We start from the raw sequence: 13,453 nt of genomic DNA, 5'->3' as shown, positions 1-13,453 counted from the left end.
TAAAATCATTGTTTAATGCTACACCAAAATGCTTTTTATCCTGTAGTTATTTTTAATAAATCATGAGTTATCAGTATATATTTGCCCACATGCTGATTTAGAAACACATGTATACAGCTAAGTATATTCACCATCTTAAAGAATTACCATTCATTTATTTATTATGATAAACAATAATAAACATATGAAAAGAAATTGAAAAACAAAGATATAACTCTGCTCTTGTGCTTTCATATAATTTCAATTCACTTTAAATAATATTCCAAGAGTAAGAGTAATTATAACAGTGAGCTATAAAATCTAAGCAACGCTATTAAAATTCATAAATTTTAAGTATAGGAAATGCTATATGCAAATATTTTTAATATAGTAATTTTTTTCTTTGTACCGGGGATTGAACTCAGGATCTTACACTGGCAAGGCAGGCACAGTGCCACTGAGCTAAATTCCCAGATCCAGTATAGTACATTTTTATGGTAGCAATCAGTCTAAAATTCAGTAGAGCTATTAGATCATATTTAGGATTTTAAATTGTCATTGGCTCACTTATATAAATAACAATTGGGCCAGACAGAAACTTAGTTGTTTTAGGAAGGAAAGAAGATATTTCTATAATCTACCTGCCTGTGAAATTTACCTTTATACCTACAGTTTTAAACCACAACTGTAAATAGGAGCAAGAGAGTTGGCTTATCTCCACAGGTGACAGCACCGTAGATTTAACGAGATGATTTAAATGTGTCTCTGAGCTGTGCCTCCCCGCTCTTACCCTCACTGCCTGAGGGATGGAATATGGCTTTTGGGTCAACAAACAAGAGAATTAGAAACTCCAGTATGCAAGATAATTTGGCAACTTCAAACTTCTCTCTTGCTTCCCATACCTACTACAACACCATTAGTAAGGAGAACTGCATAGGTTCCCATAAAGATCCTGCTTCTTCCCTTAGTCAGTTAGAGGTTGAAGGTAATAACAATAAGAACTATCACACTATTTACTGCAAACTAAGTTCACTCTGCTAAGTTCAAGATACACACTCCTTGTGAATAATCTCTGTGATTTCAGATCCCAAGGTATTAACTGAATCTTTGCCTTTTGATTTATTTAGAGTAAATATTTGGATCAAAACCCTTGCCTCACTTGAATGATAAACATAACCATTGTAGTTGTTATTTTCCGGTACACAATGTCTTGGGACTTTAAATTCAAGGCTGTACTTGCAGGGATCATTTCTATAGTTAGTTACTAGGGAAGTTTCTCTGAGAGTATCACATTAAACTCAAAGCTTAAACCAAGACAGTTTGAAAGTTAAAGCATTCTTTAATCATTTCTTTAAAATTTGATGGCATATACAAATTATGATTGGTAGCACAAAATTGATAAATTTTTATTTCTCTGTATTTTAACTGAGCTCATGATCTTCCTTTATATGACAGGTTTATCATTTTACGATATGCAAATCCATTTTTAGTATAAATTTGCCTGTTTAAATTATTGCTTTTCCTTGTTTCATCTTATCCTTCCAAGAGTCATCCATATTCAGGGAGGTTGGATAAAACCCTTTTGACCATTGTCAGACCTCTTAGGTCTTGAAGTTCTCACAAGGACCTTCACATGGACCCTTGGATTCCACTGCACCCAGGACAAGAGGATCATGGATTCTTTTGTGCTTAATCACATATAAGGGCCATTCTCTTACACTGGGCGTCTTCCATAGACCTTGCCCATCTCATAAGAGGCCAGGAATCTTTAATACATGGTCCTATATCATGCTGAATTCCAGGAATTTTATGGGACTGTCCAATCCCAATTGAAGAAGTGAAAAAGGAATTTAACAAAGAAAAAGAAACAGGTAAGGTTAATTTTAATAATATATTATCTTCAATTCATATTCAAATGCTAATAGCAACTTAATTTCAGAAAAGAAGTTCCAAGTCCAGTGGGAGCTTTATGAAATCACAAAGACATTTTGTTTTTGACAGTGCATTTATTTCTGCTTTCAGAATAACCTTTATTTAAGAAAAATGCTTTCACATAGCTTGATAAGCTTTTTTTTAAAAAATGTACACTTTTGATATTTATTAGAATCTCAAGGTCTGACATTATATATGTATATATTATGTTACATATATATATATATATATGTATACATCATATTATACACCATAAACAGAATTGCTCTTTCTAAACACTACCCACTAAAAAAAGTCCTGTAATCAAGGAGACTTAGGATAGTCCTATAAGGATACAGTTAATATCTTAAGGTGTCATTTCCTGAGACAATGTGACTGTTAGAGATAAAGCATAGCTGTGATTTTTGTCAGGTGTATGATACCCCTACCATACTAATGTTCTGTATAGTCTACCATCTTGAAGTTTTTTGGAAGTAAATAATTAATTTTATTTGATAATTGCATTTCTTTAGATTGATAAATGGATGTTTTTATACTTCTATTTATGGGATAACAGAAGCATCATGTCCTTTTCCTTTTACAGGGGGCAGTGGGATTCATCTTCAATCCACCTCCTCATTAATATGCCCACCACACACTCAATGAAACACCTGTGTCAAAGGACCAAGATTTCAAGGACACTATTGATGCCAACACAGTGTACTTCTTTGTCCAATAAGAGACCAGAGAATTCTATGGATTCAACCTTAATGGCAATTTTAACCTGCCAACACATGTAACCACTTAATTCTTTAATACTGAGTGGGGTCTAAACAGCTCTACTGAGGGATCAAGTTTCTCTACGCCATGGTCTAAAATCTGAAAGAAAAAAGAAGATAAGTGGCATATATTCAAAAAATTTTAAAATGATGTGTCCTTTATAAATTACATAATTTTGTGAGTGAAATTATATTTTAAAGCTCTATATTATAAAACAGGATATAATTGTGTAGTAATTTTTAAAATTTTGCTACTTTACTCATTAGCCAATGTGAGTCAGGTTACTATATTTGAGTGGTTTTGCTTAGCTGATCTGAAACAATTCAGCGTGTTCACTGGAAACTCAGCAAATTCTGAGTGACTATTTGATAAACTAAAAGAAAACTTAAACATTTATTTTTCTGCTTATTATAGTTCCTTTTTTTCTTTTTGTACCTTAAAATAAGAACAAAAGGAAAAAATGTGCATGAATCACAAATCCTGTGTTCTACCCATTCCCATAACTAGTTGTTAAACTTGTAATAAACCAATAAATTTATTTGAGCTCATTTTTCCTTGTGTTCAAGATAGTAATTATATATTTATTTTATTTTTTCAACATAATATGCTTGACGCTGCTCAGCTCCTGAATAAAAGAAAAAGAGCATATTGAAGAATGAGAATTTAGATAAATGTTCAGATACTTCCTCCTGAACCTGGTGTCTAGGAAATACCTACAAACAAATAATAAATGGGACTTTTTAATTGAATGAGTCGAACAGCAGATTCAGCTCAGTACAACATTTCCACCATAGGAGTCTTGAACGGAAAATGATAGGATTCAAAATGCACTTAAATATTTATCTTAGATGCAGCAGCATATAGTATGCTATAATAAACATTGTAACTCATATAATATTAACAAATTATGAAAGGTCTACCTAAAGTCAAATTGTTTGAAAGGAAATAAGAGAAAAGAAAAAATATGAGAAAATGAAAAAAATGGAAAAAAGCTTTTGTAAATAGGAAAGGGAAGAGGGGGTGAAGGGAGGGTAGCGGAAAAAATGAGAACCAAGACCTGTCATGTAAAGATACAAGATCCCAATGATGAATGTAACTGTACTGTATCCCTAAAATGTACCAATAAACTCAATTAAAAAATAACTTATGTAGAACTTACTATGCATCAGGCACTGTTGTAAACTTTTTAAATATATTGTCAGTTAATTCTCATACTCCACCAGGTACTTGGATTAATATCTCCCTCGAAGCATAGATGTACATAAGGGTTAAGTACTATACTTCAAAACTCAAACATTTTCATTGATTACTTACCAACAAATCTACTGCAGCTCTTCATTTGTATATTTTTTCATTTTTTATTTTCTTTTCCATAGTAGCTACTTAATTATTATTTATAAAACAAGTTAATTCTAAAATAATTTTATTTTAATTTCTCCATATTTTACATATATATATATATATTATTATTATTATTAAAAGGCCAGAGAAATTATCCCTTGAGTCACAAGCTACTGTTGCATTTCAAACCCATGGATTGAAGTCATTTTAATGAACCTCCATTTCTACCTTCTAAAATGGACATCACATTTACAAGTATTGATGGAAAGAATCAGGCTGGTGTAGAATACTGTAATTAGGTGTATAATAAGAGCATCATAATTTGCAATGCATCCTATGGAGGAATAGCTGCCTACTATGATTTAACTAGGATTGGGCAAATGTACAGCCCTCGGTGCCATTTATGAATTAATCAGGTGCACAAGCACCTCTTAGGAGCCTTCACACCGTGTGAGGAAATCTCCTAAGGGACAGCATATTAAAACAGTCCTGCAAAACTCATTAGTAGAAACTACATCTTCCTATTTTTAATTTAAATATATAATAGAAAAAGAAACAACCTCTTCCAACTTATCATTGGACTTGAGTTAGGGTCATTGGAATGCAGGAATTATGAGAAATTTTTGCTTGCTCTCTGAATTAATGCATATTTTATATCTGTGCAATACCAAAACTAAAAAAAAAAAAAAAAAAAAAAAAAAAAAAAAAAGGATTTTGATGTAGTTCATAATGTAAATATAATGCACATATACCTTACAAACTTGCACATAGAGACATATATAAAAACATTATTTATCCACAGGTAACAGAATATAGATGTTAAAATGAGCCTTTTGACAATGTCATATGAATTTTAACTATAATAAGGTTTGAAATTGAACCAAAAATTAGTCCAAGTGGTAAAAAAGTCATTTTTTTAAACTTAGCTATTACAGAAATACTTTTACAGAAATACTTTTTAATGCTTTCAGGCAGAACAGATAATATAAAATTTCCAATACTGACTTCAACTTGAGACAAGGTACACTTTAAGAGTTATTAGCACTCTGCAAAGTGTGTTAAGCCTGACATTCATGATGTCTCCGTTATTAAATAGATACTAGTATGTACTGATTTTCTTATAAAACTTAATAATGATAATGACCTTTCCTTTAGGAATTGGTCTTCCCTGCTGAAAACACAGGTAGATATATAGAACTTGATGCCAGACACAGGCTGCAGCATACTGTTGAGTTTTTATAGGAGGAAAAGTTGAAATGCATTTTTCACTTGGACATTGAACATTGGTGAGCCATCATGGCTATCAAAGGTATATATTTCAGTTTATAGTGAATATAATTAGTGTTACACTCAATTTATTACCTGATTCATTGTCCTTATTCCCCATGCATCATTCGACTGCAAAGATTTGCACTCCAGAGAATCCTATTAAAGGAGGAGCAGATGATGGTACACATTTCTTTTCATGTCCTTTGCTCTATTTAAAAAAGCAATACTGAGCCAAATTTGTAGGGCCACAAAGAGGGTAGGAGCTTATAGGGATAATGTCATGGTCTTCAACCTTTTTCACAATCCAATTCTAAGGCTTATCCCTACATGTTGTCACTAAGGATCCTCTGGCCTTAATTAGGATTGTTTTGTCCACTTCAAAAATTCTGATGACAATAAGAAATGAATTATATCATTCAGTATTTCATTTAATTTTAAATGTGTGAAATATTAACCAATGGTCTCCATATATTTTTGTCCTAATACAGTAAATTGCTTTGTTACCCATTAAGCTGCATGTAAATTGTTTTTGTGTGATCTGTTTATGCTCAAAAGTACTTTCTCAGTATTCTAAAGTTTGTGTTCTTCCTCTAAGTCAAGAATTATTGGCCAGTGTGATGAAACTAATATTTTACCTAGGCTCTAATTACTTGTACAAGTTTATTTTTATATAATTAGCAATCAAAACTAGACATTTACACATTAAAGATACGAAATTTAAAATATAGGTTCAAGATCCCAATGATGAATGTAACTGTACTGTATACCTAAAAAGTACCAGTATAATCAATGATTTAAAAAAGAAATTTAAGATATGAATTTAAGATATGAAAACTGTGCCCAACTAGACTCGAGCTCAATTAAAGCTCACCTCTTGCTACCTCTGTTAATTTCTGTAAGCACTTTTATTAGTATGTGTTTGCAATGCAGGCTAACAATGCACATTTGGGGGATTGGTATAAGCATATACTGGATCCTGATCATTTTCGATCCCTTTACTAGCTTTCCTTTACCTCCCCTCTCCTCCAATCATCTTCTCCATCTCCAAAATTCTGCCTTCTTGTCTCCTACAATCTTTCCTTTATTTATGCATTCTTTTATTTATATTTGAGGTTTCTCTTATAAGAGAAAACATGAGATATTCAACTTTCTGTGTCTCACTTATTTCATTTACCTTACAGCCGCAAGTTTCATCAGTTTTCCTCTACTTTTGAGGTCTGTTTACTTAAGTAGAATGTGAGTTCTAGTAGTGTGTTTGCGCAGGTATTGTGCACAGCATCACCGCTGTGGAAATACAAGCTATAAAAGTAGATCCTTTTCCTAAACACTTAGATCATCCCTATGAAAGTCTCTCCTCCTTCATCTCCTCAACCCCTCTCACTCAATATCCACCTGGTCTCTGAGTTTTCATTTACAGATTTCAAATGTCACACCTATGATGCTAACATTAAGATAACCATCTCATCACTATAAATCTTCTGATCCACTTACTTGTTTACCCTTTTTTAAAAAAGCATACAGGGATTCTTATGTGCCCTGTTCGGGTTCCACTACTCTGTAATTTATTAACTCATTTACTCCTCATAACAACTTCCCAAAGCAGATACCATTCAATGATCCCTATTTTTCAAATAAATCCAGGAACAGAAAAACTAAAAATAAATCACAAGAGGAGTAACTGGGACTTGAATCCAAAATTCTAGATCTAGAATCTGTGCACTTTAATGCCTGTATTGTTCTGCTTCTCTGAAATTTTGAAGTATTTGTGAGATATTTGAGGTACAAATGTGGATTACTAATGAATAGTTTTGCATCTTTAGTGATTGAAAAATAAAAGTCATCTCCTCTCAAAAGGTAAAATTTAATTGTTTTAATATAGTGCAACAAATTCTATGTACTATACAGCTATAGATACATCTACATATCTGATTTGCAAGTTTCCACTGTAAGTATGGATTAAATGCTACTGTTGCCCATCACACATTATTCTTGAATATACCTTGCATTAGGACAATTAGGTAATGAGATTCACTGAAGGTAAGAAATGAAGTAACGCTTGATAATTCCTATTCTAATTTCTCAATACCAATCTTATATTTGATTCTTAAAGCATTTTATGGTTTGCATATAGTTTGTGAGTTTTTAAAGATGCAACTATAGAGAAGTGGTGAACACACAAAAAAAGAACAATTCCCTTACATATACATGTATTTGTCTTTTGACTGCTTGCTAATAGATTGACATAAGAAACATAAGATCCTAATGAAATTGATGTTTACCAAAGCTTTTGAAAATGTAAAAGTTTGTATTTCAGTAAATGATCAGTATATTGCTTGATTATAGACCTCCTTAATTTTTCTGTGAATGTAAATTAGAGAAATACTTTATTCTATTGTTTTAAAATAGCTAAAGATAAACTAGAGGAAGTTTATTTTGAGAGGCTTTTAAAGGATATATTGTAGTCTTTTGCAGAAACTGATGATACCAATCGTTTTTAGTGAGCGAGGTTACCTCTACTGTGATATAAATATATATTAGAAGAATATACTCGCACAATGTGTCCTCTATCACTTTTTTGACATGCTATCATTTTGATAGATTGTGACAAATTTTAGATTGTAGTAAATTGGGTGTCTTAGAATGTTAAGATTAATAAATTTCTTATCCTTTAGTTTTGATGATGAGACACTTAACTCATGCAAGAGCTTCATTCAGTGGGAAAAGTAGATAAACTCACTTATGGTGAAATTTGGTACAGCAAATCTGGATTATTTAGGACTACCTTTATTAATGGATGTAGTGATTTTCGAAGGAAGGCTGAATAGCCCTGCAAATAAGTAGAAGCACTTAAATTATTGATTATGACTACATATTCTCTATTTATTATTTAATTATTCATACTATGCTTGCTTTGTATTGCTAAATAATAGCAAGGATTATTATGGTACAATGCATATTTGGTTAGTCACACAATAATAAATTAGTAGAAAGATCTTACAGGGTGGCATGTTACATACATTTTTTAAATGTCCTTCCACTGTCATTACACATTCCTAAGCCTTATTTAATTACTCTGACATTTCAGAAAACTCTTTTGCTCTATCATTTCAAAGAACTGTTTAACATACAAACACATTACAAAACCATATTCCTATGGAGAATTTAGGATATCAAAGCATTCAATAATACTATAACATTTTAAAGATTTCTGAGGAGTTACTTTCTTAGCTCGAAATCTTTCTTCCAAGATTATTTGTTTCAATTATGAATTTATTCATTGATTCTTCCATTCATTTCTTATTTTTTCCTGAAGAGGTTTCAAGAGTACTCACAAACGAGTGGGAGCAAACAAATATAATATAGTGGTTATAACAGGTGGAAACTACAGTTAAAAATGAGAAAACAAAAATTCTATCATCAGGGATTAATACTGTTGCTGTAATTGAGCATAAAAACCACATTATTTCCTGGCAGGCAAGGTAAAAAGTATGACTCAGCAAGTTACAGATCTCTCAACAAAAAGAAAACCCACCTTTTGCTTTTTACAAACAAAGATTTTCTTATTTAAAACCTTATAGATTTGTACGGTTCAAATCTAAAATGGCTCCCAAAGGCTGAGTTCAAAGGTAAGGCTTTTGGAAGGGGATTGGATTATGGAGGCATTATACTCATTACTGGATTAATACATCGATGAGTTCATAGTCAAATGTGTTGTTAGAAGGTGGGGCCTGGTTACAGGTAGGTTGGGGGCTTGACCTGGAAATTTGTACTGTATTCTTGTCTGAAGCTCCTGTTCTCCTTCTCCTTCTCCTTCTTCTTCCTCTTCTCCTTCTTTTTCTTCCTCTTTCTCCTCCCCCCTAGGTTGAGCAGCTTTCCTGTGCCACACTCTTCCATCATGACGGTCTTCCCTTGAAGCCACCAAACCATGAATTGAATCTCTTCAAATCATGAGCCAAACTAAATCTCTTTTTTTATTACTTTTATTAGCACATTTAGGTGAACGATATAATAGCATTCATCGTTGGAGATTTGTACCTTTACACGATATATTTTGATTCTTTTAAGTTGTAAGTGTTGGGTACTGTGTCCTAGCATTGGGAAATCTAATACAGAGAAGAATGATTTTATGTGTGGCAGTGTTTTGAAATCTATAGCTCAGTTTATGAAATAAACGCAGAGGATTTTGACAAGAATTTTTTTGAAATGAAAATACAATACAGTAGTGTTTTTTGTTGTTGCTACTGTGAAGTTTCTATGGAAAATAAATTAGCAAATCTTCAATCTTTGCTCCTAAGGGAAATACAGGATTCCCTACCTGTGAGTATCTGGCTACAGTATTTTCTAAAGTGACTAATGCATGGCGTTATTTTTGAATATTTTTTAAAGATATACTATTTAATATATATTGTTAATTTACTAATATTACCCCATGACCAGCCAAGCAGCAAAATGCAAAAAACTTTTTACAATTTGAGAACCCAAACATGAAGGCAGAAAATACAAACACTGTGTAGACTTTGAATAAACTTGCCAATATGGCATTCACTAAAAATGAAATTAAAAAACTGTATGCTAGAAGAAAATGGAGAACAAAATAGAAAAAAAAAACAAACAACAAATGGAACCTAAGTAGGCAATGAGTAATAAGTATAGATATTCTTTCATGCAAATTTTTTCAATAATAATATAGACATAGGTATTGATATAGTTGCAAACATAAATATCAATATTTATAAATAGATACAGAAAATCACAGTGAAATATTATTTCTTGCATTTTTAATATTTGACTATCACTGGACATTTGCTAATGTGATTGAAAATAAGTCAGATTAAAAATGATAGAAAATGCTAGATTTTTTTAAAAGATCCATTAAGAAGAATTTAGAGAATCCACAGAAGACTCAGTGATGGTCTCTTCTAGGGTAATGATGATGGGAAAGAAAATTAAATAGATGTAAAACTGATACTGACAGAGAAGAATTCTTGTTGACTATGAGGGTGGCAGAAAAAGAAGAATGAAAAGGAGGTGGGAATAACTAAGAAGGAGAAATCCAAGCTACCTGAAAATTGTGCTATGAGGGGAAGCTAGTGGCAGTCATTATTTCTATTTTTGCTGTTGCGGTTTTTAAAGGTATTGAGAAAGTACAAGAAATGAAGAAAGCTAAGAAAGGGTTGCATTGGTACATTTAAAATTTTTTAATTTGTTTTACTCGCTCATAAGAGAGAAAATAAAAAGTATACAATAAATAACATAACTAAAATTGTTATAATAGGAAAATTTATCACAACTGTTCATAAAGTTTCAAAAAATGTGAATCACTTCTAAAACGGTGTTTCATCTGTGTCAAAAATCATCCCAGAGAGAGAAAGTCACAATGTCACCATTATAAAAAGAAAGAAAGAAAAAGAAAAAAATCACTTCTCCTTTAAGCTCAGAAAATGGGAAGCAGCAAAAGGAATGGTAAGAAAATTATGGAAATAAAGGGGATAACCAGGGACAATCAAGATCAAGTGCGAGTTTTAGGTATATGAAGAGGTACAGGCATGGGGTCAAGGTTGATTCACACTGCTACCTTTTAAAGACCCCTATTAACTCCTCCAAGACTTTCAGAAATGATAAATTTCCATGTAAGAAAATCTACCTTAATCAATACCTTTGTTCTGCTTTCTTCCATTTTCTCCACTCTTCTTTCTTGTCTTCCTTCTTCCAAGACCTATTTACTAGTAGTACAAAGTGTTCCATAATCCATAAGATGCTGGTTTTCAGAGCCTAGATTCCTCAGATATATTACTTCATCAGACATTTACTTTGCCTTAAAATAGTTCTCTCTGGCCACTGAAACCATACTAATGACAAATAGCAAAAGGAGTAAGAACATAGTTCTCCAACTTAAATGCGTTTGAGAATTAAACATCAATCTCTAGTAGTTTTAAATTGCAAAGTTCCCAAAATTTGTTAGCTTTGGTTTCAATTAGGCATGCCAAGCATATGTTTTCATACAATAATGCTAATATTAATTGTGTATTTAAAGCTGATTTATGAAACTGTTATTAATTTAGAACTATTGAAAATTTAAAAATCACTGTGGGGATAATATTAATATGATTTTACATATTTTCTCTTAGGGACCAAAAACTTTATCATGTAAGATAAGCCTATGAAACTTAGGTTTTAGTGAGAGTCTTTGGATTTGTAAATTTTTAATCCATTAAAACATGATGATTTGTTCACTAGCTTACAAAATCAAACAAAATATAGATATAGTTATTTTAGCATTTCAATATCTACATTAAAATTTTTTATTGAATCAGAGTGACAGCACAGCTGATTTTTATATTTTATGTTTATTATAGGTCCTCATTAAGTTATTAAAAACACTGTCTTGTTTTCATATCTATGTATAGGAAATATATTACTTCCATTTCATATTAGAACTTTATTCAAATTTTTACCTCACTTTGTTGAAAATTCACTAAAGGGAAACTTAAACAAAAATAAACCATCCTTCCATACAGAAATAAAATGGAGCTTTGGTTTTCATCTTTTCCTGTTCTTACTGTCAGCCTTAACCAGGTGCAACTAGTACCCACCTCCCTCTTGTCGTGACCCCAACCTTCTGCCCCCATCTCTGAGTACCTAAGATTGGCTTTGTCTGTTCTTAACATTGAAATAGCACCTTAATATTATTAGACAGGTTTATTTAATAAAAACCACATTATTTTTAAATAGAATTCACCTCTCCGAAGTTTAAATATCTGCCAGAAACTTACCCCAGTGCTGACCTTGCTTTCCTTAGTAAAGTACAAGCTTTCAATAAAACACTCTGACAATCAACAGTGAAAAGCTTCTGGTCTGAATGGAATATGTAACAGCAAGGATAAGTATCCTTGCACTACTTTATATGGATGTATTTATATAAGCACATAGTCTTTTGGGGTTCTTGGTTAGTTCAAAAACACATATTCCAAATGCTCTTTACAGTCAAATCCAGCAAGTTATGGTTTGTTTTGATCTTTGGAAAACATGCTTGACGGTTTGAATGCATCTGTGGGCTTATTTCACATATTATAAGTGGTTAAATTTTAATGCAAACTGACTTCTCTGCCCTTCATAGCCATTCTCCAACTGCTATCAGTCAGCAGGAGCTCTGGATATATGTACTCATGTTAACAGTGGCCTCAAAAAGAATGTGATTTCTAGCTCATTCAGTTAACGATGAAAAAGCCTGGATTGTATTTCAAGTCAAAATAAAAGTTTCTTCCAAGGTAATCCTCTATTTTCCACCTTTTCTTACTAGCACAAGTGATCCATCTAAAAGGAAAATGTATATACAACTTGCAATTTTTAACCAAAATAATAACTCAACAAACAATATATATGCTTGCCTTCCAGAGAATACGGGAATGGCTAGGTGGACAATTATGAATTCTCCTTTTAAAAAAACTGTACAAAAGTAGGAAATGATTCAACTTTTGTTATTCCAGCAGATGTGACTGCTTAACATCTAAGTTTTCTTTTAAATATATGTTTGGTTCACAAATGTAGTTTGATGGTGAGGTGGCTTAATTTTTGCCTTCTTGAGCACTTATAAGAAAGTCTACCAATCTTTCAGGATTCAGCACAAAATAGAAATTTGAAACTTTCACTAACTCTGCCAAGCCCATTTAGATAGTCTTCTATGGTTTTCTCTGTCTCCTACACATACCAATATTTAACTTTGTGGTCCTACCAAACACCTGAGACACGTCTGTGGACATACTGAACACACAGAATGGAACTGCTAAGTACATTAAAATGAAAATATCCATTTAGTAAGATCCAAATTGCATTCTAACCCACTTCTGTATAAAACATCCTTCAGAATTTAAACCGCAACAGCTTTCTTCTCTGAGTGCCCTAGTACCTGTCCTTCTCATTTGGTATGTCCATTGTTCTGAAATGCAATGGTGTTTAGACTTACATTTTTCACCAAACAGAATAAAAGTACATGAAAAGTCAGCAGATTCTAATTCCACCCAGAATCTTGTACAACTCAGAATACATTATTTATAGAAATCATTTTCCTGAATAAATTCTAGGTATTTTGACCTGACATTAACCGACTTTAATTCTTTCAGCTCCATTTGGATGTCAACCTGAAGTCTTTATTTTCTTTGATTGCTAGTGATTA

At 32.1% G+C, this 13,453-nt stretch overlaps 1 pseudogene; it reads left to right on the top strand.

Moving 5' to 3' along the window:
• The first annotated feature begins 1,205 nt into the window (after positions 1-1,205).
• On the top strand, positions 1,206-1,299 carry LOC117284213 (annotated as a pseudogene).
• The last annotated feature ends 12,154 nt before the right edge of the window (positions 1,300-13,453 follow it).

The sequence above is a fragment of the Fukomys damarensis genome, unplaced genomic scaffold, assembly GCF_012274545.1.
Source record: "Fukomys damarensis isolate Sample0158 unplaced genomic scaffold, DMR_v1.0_HiC HiC_scaffold_4, whole genome shotgun sequence".
Lineage (NCBI taxonomy): Eukaryota > Metazoa > Chordata > Mammalia > Rodentia > Bathyergidae > Fukomys > Fukomys damarensis.
Note: the sequence above shows the minus strand (reverse complement) of the source record. Positions and strands in the feature narration are given on the sequence as shown.